Source organism: Palaemon carinicauda, chromosome 16, assembly GCF_036898095.1.
Source record: "Palaemon carinicauda isolate YSFRI2023 chromosome 16, ASM3689809v2, whole genome shotgun sequence".
NCBI classification, from domain to species: Eukaryota; Metazoa; Arthropoda; class Malacostraca; order Decapoda; family Palaemonidae; genus Palaemon; species Palaemon carinicauda.
In genome coordinates, this window is record NC_090740.1 from 83858032 (window position 1) to 83869330 (window position 11299).

Sequence of the window (11299 nt, forward strand, 5' to 3'; positions counted from 1 at the left end):
CTTAGCCTCCTTAGTTCACTTTCGAAGGTTTCTGTACGATATGATTCCTTCTTCTTGTGATCTAGCAGACTAGTCCTGTGTTGTTGTTCTCGGTGTGGTGGATAAGATCCTCTTTTCCGTGAATAACAACGCCTTCCTTGCTGGCCTCCCTCCTCGGATCTCCCCTAAGCTAAGATGAGTTTTCTTGGCTGCGGGTGATTCATTATCAGAGCAAGGTTGGCAGGACCCTCTTCTCCCTTTCCCCCTCCTTCCTTTGTGATGGCCTAGCCATTGCATTCCTGTCCGTCATTCTACATCTGTACCTAGCATAGGTTAGGATGTGGGGTTGACGAAGTCCCTTGCTGGCCGGCAGTGCGTGCCGACCGGCAAGGGTCTTCTGCTTTAAGTGCTGCCCAGACCTCCCTTGGTCTCTCATCCATGTTTGTCTGTAGAGCCAGATGGCATTGGTCAGGAAGCCTGAAGTTATATTCTCCCCTTCCTTATGTGCACTCTTTCGGGTTTCCAGGTTATGAGGTAGTACAGTCTCTTATCCCGGCATCCATTCTGTTGTCTTCTACTGTTGTACCCTAGCCCGGCTGCCGGACTGAGTGGCCGGCAGCCGGGCAGTCGGAGTTCTCTGGCTCTTTTGCTGCCGGCCGGCATGGGTCGTATACCTTTGCCAGCCGGCTATATATCACACCACTGTCTGCTGGCCGCTACGATTGGTGGCCGGCAGCCGGGTGCTATCTTGTGTAGTTGCCGGCCGGCAATCATTGCCGTCCGGCACATGCATTTGAACCAGCGTTCTTCCACCTAATAGTTCTTAAGTAGTATACTTTGGAACTAGTTATGGTGTGTACCGGCCGGCACACTACCTTCTATACTGTAGCTAGTATTTTTCAGTATAGTATATACTGTAGGGAGAAAACTATAGTAAAGTATTTGTTACAACACTAAGTTTTTCTAACACTTTTGTGTTGTTACCCACAACCCTTTGGTGTAACCTTATAGATAAAGAAAGTGACTTCTTTTTTGTCTACTATCCAGCATTTTAAAATCATTTTTTGAGTATGAGCTACACCTGTTTCCTCTGGAAATTATTCATTGGTTGCTCTAGAATAGATTAACCATACGATTTTATTATCTGGAAGGTTGCAGCAATTGACTGTGCGGGAAATACAAGTGTGTGTCTTTCCTTTCTAGTTTAGTTGTGCTAAGCTATGTATATCCAGTGATACGTAGTTCACTTGATACTCATGAAATTTTCTTCTCTTTACAGGAGGACCATCCGAAGTGTGGAAGCGTTTTCTGCAACGTCCGCAGCAAGAACTTCTGCGGACATGATTTGTGTAGGAGGCACGCAGCATGCGCAGTATCCAAAGGTGATCTCCAGTATTGGGACCCGCAGGTATGTACCGTGTGCACAAACCTGATTACTGAGGCTTTTGATTCCCTTGAGACGGCGGAGTCAAGGGACGCAGCAAGGGAGAAGCTTCGTACCTGGGTAAGGGGCTTTCAGAAGAACACTTCTGGGCCCTATCTTCCAAGTGAGAAGATGAGGGCTTACCTTTTCCCCAGGGCGTCAGCTGATGCAGTGATTCCCCAGCCTCAAGTGGAGATACCAGTGGTTCAGATCCCGGTGGATGCTGAAGTCGCGGACGCCCTGCAGGACATCCAATTGGACGATAGGATGTCGGAGGTGTCCGAGCGTCTGGAAGATGACCTTCTGGCAGAAGACCAGAATGAAGAGCAGGCTCCAGACAATGAAGAGGAAGAGGTCGACGAGGTGTCGGCTACTCCGGTTCAGGCCCCTGAACCTATTCCCTCAACATCGTCCTCTCTCCCAGATGAGCTGGGAAAGACCCTTTCCTCCATCGTTGGAATGATCCAACAGATGCAGAGGGAGAATAATGAGAAGGCAGTTGCAATAGAGCTGGAGATGTGGAGACTTGCAGCATCACGCGGGCCCCAGAAGAAGCTCAGCGTGAAAGACCTTCCCTTGTGCTCAGATGTTAACCCTTGGAAGTATGCTGAGCACATGCCTATGACGACGGGAAAAATCGTCATTTCGGAGAAGTTGGGCTCAGTCCCCCTTGAGGAGGTGGAATTCTCTCCTAGCAAGGAGTCGTACCCGGACTGTTATGTCCGTCTAAGGAAGGAACCAGCCTCAAAGGAAGAAACAGAGCCGAAGGAGGTCAGAGTTTTGGACCACGCTAAGGCTCAAGCTTTATTGTCAAGCTCGATGAAAGAGAGGGGCTTCTAGAACTCGAAGGTACCTGCTTTGAGTAAGAAGCACCCTTCTTTTGTGTCCTCTCCTTCAAGAGCCTTCCCCTTTATGCAGAAAGGGTTTACGACTGTGCTGAAAACAGTCTAGGCAGGTAAGCCATGCCCCTCCTTGGAGGAGTGTAAACCTCTGTCTTTGGCCCTACCCATGGACCACAAGGACTGGAAGGACGTCCATCTTACCTTCTCAGTCGGGAAGTTGGAGGCTGATATTGCCGGACGTCAGTTCGGTGAGAACCTCCCCAAGCTGTCTGACTTTCTTTTGCGAAGGGAGCTTGAGACAAAAGAGAGACTTGCTGCCTCAATGTGTCATCAAACAACTCTGGAGACAATGGCAAGTGACCCCAAGGTCCATGAGATGTTCATGGTAGTGGCTAAGACACACCTAGTCACAGTGACGAAAGACCTTTATAGCTTCGTCAAAGCTAGGAGGGCTTGTAGGGAGTTCGTGTTCGCCTCGGCTGCGGTGAGGCACGAGCCAAGGAAGCTAATCTCCTCCAACATTTGGGTCAAAGACCTCTTCCCTAGTGAAGCGGTCAAGGAGGTTGTAGATAAGGCCGCCACGGAGAATAGAAACTTTCTCCAGAAGTGGGGCCTATCCCTCAAGAGAAATTCTTCCCTGGATGAGGGTCCCCAACCAAAGAGGAAGACTAAGAAGACTAGGCTACCCTCTCGGCCAGCCAAGCCATTCAGACAGCAGCAGCAACAGCAATTTCCTATGCCTACAGTGCCCCAGATGGTGGCACAAACCCCGACCACGTACCAGTGGGTACCCCAAGCCGTGTCGACGCAGTCTCCGACATTCAACCCAGCGTTCGAAGGGCAGTCGACTACCTTTCGAGTGAAGCCTAGAGGAGCAGCCAGAGGTTCGTCTAGACGCCCCTCAAGGGGGAGGGGATTCAGGGGTGGTCGTGGTCAAGGAGGCAAGACCTCAGGACAACAGCAGTCAAAGTGAGATGATACCGTTAGGAGGTAGACTTCAGAATTTTCGGGATCGGTGGACCTTCGATCCCTGGGCCCACAGCCTACTCAAGAATGGACTGGGTTGGAGCTGGTACAGCACTCCACCCCCGTGCCCTCGATTTTTCCAACACTCCACCCCCGTTCTGGAGGAGCGCATTCAAGAACTGTTGGAGAATAGGGTAATCTGAAGGGAGAAGTCCATCAAATTCCAAGGGAGGCTGTTTTGTGTTCCCAAGAAGGACTCAGAAAAACTCAGAGTCATTCTGGACTTGTCGCCACTCAACAAGTTCATCGTGAACTGCAAGTTCAAGATGCTAACACTGCAACACATAAGGACCTTACTGCCCAAGAGGGCATTTGCCGTCTCCATAGATTATTCAGACGCCTATTGGCACGTTCTAATCAATCGTCAACTCTCCCCCTACCTAGGGTTCAAGCTACATCGAAGACTCTACGCCTTCAGAGCCATGCCATTCGGGCTAAACATAGCCCCAAGGATCTTCACAAAGCTTGCGAGCGTAGCTCTCAAACAATTATGCCTAAAGGGAATCCAGGTGGTAGCCTACCTGGACGACTGGCTAGTGTGGGCAGCATCCAAGACAGAATGTTTGCAAGCTTCCCTACAGGTGATCCAGTTCCTAGAGTATCTAGGCTTCAAGATCAACAGAAAAAAGTCTCGACTTTCTCCATCACAAAAGTTCCAGTGGTTGGGAATCTACTGGGACCTAGTGTCACACCAACTCTCCATCCCGGCGAAGAAGAGGAAGGAGATAGCTGGTTCTGTCAAGAGACTTCTAGATTCCTAAAGGATATCAAGACGAGAACAGGAGAGAGTGCTGGGTTCTCTCCAGTTTGCCTCAGTAACACACCCGGTGCTGAGAGCACAGCTAAAGGATGCAACCGGAGTTTGGAGAAGTTATGCATCAAACGCGCAAAGAGATCTGATAAGACCAGTTCCGCTTCGTCTACGTACGCTTCTCAGGCCTTGGTCCCAAGTCAGGCAACTAAAGAAGTCGGTACTTCTTCAGCCACTCCCCCCTCGTTGACTATTCACACAGACGCCTCGGAGGGGTGGGGAGGTCATTCTCATCGGAAGAAGGCCCAAGGGACTTGGTCCAATCTATTCAAGACATTACACATAAAATTTTCTGGAAGCTATGGCAGTACTCCTTACCTTGAAGAAAGTCTCCCCTCATCGCTCGATCCACATAAGGTTGGTGCTGGACAGCGAGGTGATTGTGAGATGCTTGAATCGACAAGGATCGAGGTCACCACCACTCAACCAGGTGATGTTGGCCATCTTTCGACTGGCGGAAAAGAAGAAGTGGTACCTGTCGGCAGTTCACCTTCAAGGAGTCCGCAATGTGACAGCGGACGCTCTATCCAGGTTCACACTGATAGAGTCGGAATGGTCCCTAGACGCAGGATCATTCTCCTTCATCTTGAGTCAAGTCCCAGAACTGCAGATAGACCTCTTTGCGACGAAAGACAACAAGAAGTTACCCCTTTACGTGTCCCCGTACGAGGATCCCTTGGCGGAAGCAGTGGATTTACCTGTTCCCTCCTCACAACCTTCTGTTGAGGGTCCTCAACAAACTGAGATCTTACAAGGGAGTAGCGGCAATAGAGGCTCACAAGTGGCCGAACAGCGTGTGGTTCCCTCTGGCATTGGAACTACGGCTGAAGTGTCTACCGTTACCAGATCCAGTTCTGACCCAGCGAGTCAAGAAGTCGACTGTCTGCGCTTCATCACAGAAAACCCGGAACCTGCAGCTCATGATTTTCTCTCCCTAGCGGTGAGAAAACGTTTTGGGATATCGAAAGACAGTATAGACTTCCTAGAGGAATATACAGTAAGTGCAAATCTACTAGAAGGCAATATGAGTCATCTTGGAGGAAATGGGTGGCCTTTGTCAAGGCGAACAATCTGCAAAAGATCTCGACGGACTTCTGCTTATCTTTCTTCATCCACCTCCATGGTCAAGGGTTAGCAGCCAGCACAATATCAACGTGTAAATCTGCTTTGACAAGACCCATTTTATATGCCTTCCAGGTCGACCTCGCTAACGATATTTTTAATAAAATTCCGAAAGCCTGTGCTAGGCTCAGACCTTCAGCACCTCCAAAGCCCATTTCATGGTCTTTAGATAAAGTTCTTCATTTCGCTTCACTGTTGAACAATGAGGAGTGTGCTTTAAAGGATTTGACCCAAAAAGTTATTTTCCTATTTGCACTAGCGTCGGGGGCCAGGGTTAGTGAAATTGTAGCCCTCTCGAGAGAGTAGGGTCGTGTTCAGTTCTTGGATGGGGGAGAACTGAACCTGTTTCCGGATCCTACGTTTCTCGCCAAGAATGAGTTACCCACCAACAGGTGGGGTCCCTGGAGAATCTGCCCTCTGAAAGAAGATGCATCTCTATGTCCAGTGGAATGCCTAAAGGTCTATCTTCGTAGAACTTCAGACTTCAGGGGTGGTCAACTATTCAGGGGAGAAACATCAGGCTCAAATTTATCACTGAAACAACTTAGGGCGAAAATCACCTATTTTATTCTCAGAGCGGATCCAGACAGTACACCCGCAGGTCACGATCCGAGGAAAGTTGCCTCATCCTTAAATTTCTTTAATTGTATGGATTTTGAACATCTTCGTTCATACACTGGCTGGAAGTCTTCCAGAGTGTTCTTTCGTCACTATGCGAAGCAAGTGGAGCAACTAAAGAGGTCTGTGGTAGCAGTGGGTTGCGTCGTTAACCCTGCTGTTTAACTCTGCGAGGAACAGTGGATTTAATTGGGACGATTAATTCCGGGGTGAGTGTGTAGTTACGAACTGTTCTACAAACTAAGTGTTAGGGCACTGGGTTGCCCACATTAACTGTTCCACTTTCAAAGGTGAACCTAGCATAAGTGCAGACATGTGTGCCGAGCGTTTCCAACGCTAATGTAACTGATTAGTAATACAGACTTTTATAATTTTGATACCTCGGTATGTTAAAAGTGGCGCTTATGTTTTTCTTTCAGATAAACAAGTTTCTGTTTACTATCATGCTTATGCTTATTTGTTGGTTATCCTCCTCTTATATTTATATAATGGTTATTTAACCTGTTTTATTTATTGTTTGTCAATAAACTAGTTCTTGGGAACCTTGCGTCTCCTTCACCTGTGTCAATTTATTTGATATAATTTTGCATTACGTTCTATGTATATTTATCTGGGATAATTCTAATAGATTGTTCCTTTATGCAAGCATTCGTTGCATTGGTTTATGCTTTCCCTTGGCGGGAGGACTCCATGCCCTGAGGGGACGGTGGCGGATATGCAAGTTTTCCGCCTACTCGGATATAACCTTTGTCCAATCCGGTATTGAACGGAGAACTGGTCGATATTTCATATTGACTCAGTGGTTCTTTACAAACTATGCTTTACATGATATAGGGTGAGACCACTATATTGGCTTGTCTGTTATTCATACATAGGTATATGTACTCTTCGAGACTTTTCCAGAGTCTAGTAGGACTCTTCCCTGTAGGGGGCAGGAAGCACTAACATGGTCTATGGTTAGTTGAAAAGATGTATGACGCTAACATCTTAGGTCTCTAGGTCTAGTTGGCCGGGAAATACCTTCGGGGAGTATGGCACGTTTTGAGAATCCACAGATACAGTAATGCTCTGGTATACTTCCATCAGGACGACATAGCTTGAGCCCAAAAAACGGATGGACCAGCCCTTCCCTTTCTTTTAAAGGGCTGTAGGTCCCCTCCCTACATACAGTATCTCTATCACCTCGTGTATTGCTACAAGGAATACAGATGGCGCCGTGAGCAGCGCAATGCACGCTTACGAAACGGGAGAGGAGAGATACCTTGCGAGCGGCTCTCCTTTTCTTTATCGTTTTCGTTTTCTTGCCAATTGACCCCTTCGAAGTGTTTACTCTGTTCTGGTTGCATATATCTATGTGGCGTGTCAAGAATACGTCCTCTGATATTTCGCGATATCCCTGGTTCTTTTATTAGGGATATTCGCTCCAGGAGTTAGAATTCAGGGTACCTTAAGGTAAATTCTCTGGGAATATAGCTGTAGTTTTATATACCCAAGGAAGCTACCCTTTAGGAACTTCCATCAGGACGACATGGCCATCTCACCCAAAAATAGATTTTACGCTTCGCTCAAAATCCATTATATATATATATATATATATATATATATATATATATATATATATATATATATATATATATATATATATATATATATATATATATATATATATATATATATATATATATATATATATATATATATATATATATATATATATATATATATATATTTTACAGAATAAATAAATTTTTAATGTACTTGCCTAGAGCGGCAGGAAGGATTCGTAAATATGGAATTTCAGTATTACCAAAATAAAAAAATTTACTTAGTATCGCTTACAGTCCTTCCTGCTGCAGTAGTTATGATTGGAAAATTGTTGACTCCTCCTCTTTTTGTTGTTTATGAGGAAAGTTCGAGACCGGTGAATGCATAAGAAGTCAATACTAGCAGTACAAGAAGTCTCAGCAGTCGAGGCAGGTCTGCCAGTGTGGTCAGTCCGGACGGTCGTTGGTAGGACCCATCACATACCCGTATGCGATTGAGCCCGTCTTCCATCGTCAGTGTGAGCCTGTCCTCCTGGAGAATGTCTTGGACGAGGCTCTGATAATCTTATTAAGAATCATGGGTCCCTCAAGGGGCATTTGTTTAGTATTCCCTTGGTTCCATAATTTGGACGGCGTAATTGGTGACCACCTGGATGTACTCTGCCTCCTATGACTGATCAGTTCATCATCGTCTCGACTTTGACTCATCTTAGTGGATGATTTGTGGAGAAAAGTCACATTCTCTTAAGCATTGACTTCAATCCATTCTTGCTCGGATGGACTACGGTGAGTACCAAGTATTTTTGGGGCAAATACTGAATGGTAATCGTAGCAATCCTTTGAGCCTTTGTCGCTGCCTATTAAAGTCCCTCCTACCTGCCATCGGTAGAGTACGGATATTCACGAATGTTTAATAGTTATAGGGGATTTTTCTTGTCCTTACAGTGGTTTCGCAACTCAACTGAAGGTTATTCATTGGTTTATTGTACTTAGTGGTAAGCTACTATTTATTATTTCTGTATAAGTCAACATAAAATCGTAAGTCTCCTTTAATGCAAACTTAATTTCAGGATAGGATTATCCAGCCTTGATATGGTTGTCATACTTGGATTTTCTTGTCTGGACCTACTTACAGTAAGGTAATAGTTTGCGTATTCCTATGTGTAAGTGCTTCTTGCCATATTATTCTTACCTATATAATTTAAAGTTAATTCTTAGGCTTTACCACTAACGTGCAATTTCTGTATTTCCCATCCAGTTATGGAGGAGAGGCTGATTATTGAAGAGGAAGAGCCCTGTGTCATGCACTTGACACATTTACAATAAATAATAAATTCAAATATTTCAAAGGTGTATGAATTGACTTCCCTTCACTATTTTAAGTACCTTATAAGGTGACTTCACGGTTTTTCAGCCTATGGCGCCCAACGTGGGGCAACAACGAAGGAAGTTGAATTTTTGTTATGCAGAATCCCATTAGTTGATGAAAGTAGTCGGGATCCATTATGTGAACTGAAATTTATTTCCTTTCAGATTATTACATTCATATTTTTTCCTTTCTACGATTATTACATTAATATTTTTTCCTTTCTAGGATTATTTCATTAAAATTTTTTCCTTTCTAGGATTATTACATTAATATTTGTTCCTTTCTAGGATTATTACATTAATATTTTTCCCTTCTAGGATTATTACATTAATATTTTTCCCTTCTAGGATTATTACTTTAACATTTTTCCCTTAGGATTATTACATTAATATTTTTTCCTTTCTAGGATTATTACATTAATATTTTATCCTTTCTAGGATTATTACATTAATATTTTTCCCTTCTAGGATTATTACATTAATATTTTTTCCTTTCTAGGATCATTATTTCTTGCATAATTTAACAATGTCTGGTTTATCTGTGCTTATTGGACAAAGTAAAAAGGTAACTGAATATTTTAACAGGTCCTCCACATTCAATACTCTTAGCCAGGAACAAAAATTATCTATTGAAGGTATTCAGGTAAACTATAAGAATAAGTTAACTGACTTGGACACTGAGATTTTAGATAAGAAATTTCCAGGGGATTCTAATAGTAAAGATTTAGAGATTGAATTATCATTGTCAGGATTATATAAATAAGATTGAAACCTGTATACCTCTCCTAGATATTTGCACGAGTATCCTTAGCTCTAGTAATGTTACCGATGTAGCCAGAAGTTTACTTAAACAACCTGTAGCACCTCTTCCCAAGTTTCGTAGTGTAGAAGGTGAAGATTTTTTGAAGTTCATCACAGAATTTGAGCGAACTACTAAAGCTTTTAACTATCTCGATAGGGATTTGCTCTTGTTACTTAAACAACAAGTTGAGGGTAGAGGAAAGGTTTTGTTAGGTTCCTTAGAAGCGGATAAGCAGCATTACGCTGATGCTAAAGAATTATTCATTTCAGCATTTGCATCAACCGATATTCGGAAGAATTCTGCCATTAAGAAAATTACTACTTTACATTTGAAAGATGGTGAAGACCCCTTTCTCTTTATTTCCGAACACAGATCGGTATGTAAATCAGTGGAGACATTGAATATTAGTGTTGATGAGTTTATTAGGTATTTTGCTTGGTATGGTCTGAATGATAGTTTCCAGCGCCATTTAATTCAGATTACAGGCAAGACTCACCCTTCCCTGAATGATATAAAGACAAACTTTTTTTACAGCATGTGAGAGATACGAGCACAACGAAAAGGTCGCCAAAGGTACAAAGAGTAAAATCTCGCAGAATGTACAGGACCTTTCTCGAAAAGAAAAAAACTGTAAATTTAGCTGTAGAGGCATTAACGAGTGATTCAGATTCCATGGCTTCACCCAGCTGTTCTTTGTGTTTTAAAGTTGGTAACGCTAATAATTCTCATTTTATTTATGAATGTTCAAAGTCCTTTCCCCTACCAATAAGGTGCAAATTTTATCTAGACATGGTTGTGTTAAGTGTGGTCAGTTTAGTCATGAATCTAGCAACTGTCATTTCAGATTTAGAGGAGGTTGTTTTAAATTGCCCTGGCTGGCATATGAGTTATCTTTGCGAGTCTGAGTCTTCCAAAGGCAGCAGATCTAAACAATCTGATAAAGTAAATGTTGATATTCCACAAAAAGTAAACAGCGGTGTTGCCGTTTTGTTGCACTCTTATGGAAACTTGGTGTTACCCACTTTTTCTTTCAGTATTGGCAGCGACATTTACAGAGGTCTAAGGGACAGTGGCCCACAAAGCACCTTCATCACTAGTAAGTTAGCTGAAGAGAAAAAACCTTAAAACTATCAATTCGAATGTCAAACTTACTGTAAGTGGATTATATGGGAATAAAGAATATTATACTAAAATTGTAGAAGTGCCTGTGAAAATAGGTAGTTTGTCCTTTATAATTTTTGGCTTAGTTGTACCTGATATTAGTATTGCTTTAAAATTGCCTTTGCTTGGTAAAGTAATTGAAAGTTATCAAAATCAGGGTATGACGTTTGCTGATAAGTTGTTAAATAAACACACTCGCACTATTGATAATGTTAACCTCTTGTTAGGTACAGACTTTTTATATTGTTTAGCAAGTACCGACGTAATTTTTGGTGACGTTGATCCTTCGGTATACATAGATTCTCATGCTGGCATTTTATTGCAGGGTAATGTCCATTTGATGCTGAAAAACGTAACTTGCCTAAATGTAAACCCAGGAGTTTTGAATTCTGTACCTGACGGTAATGTTCGTTCGGTTTCTACGGTGCACGTTTGTAGTAGCTCGTTGTTATTAAACATGAGAATAGATTTTCTGTCTGAGGGTGACTAGGACAACGGGTTTGAAGTAAACTGTTCCTTTTTAGTTATCAATGATAAAGGTAAACTAATGGAAAGGGAATTGCAGCAGGCCACTGAACAAATTTTGGAGTCTGAATGCGGTAA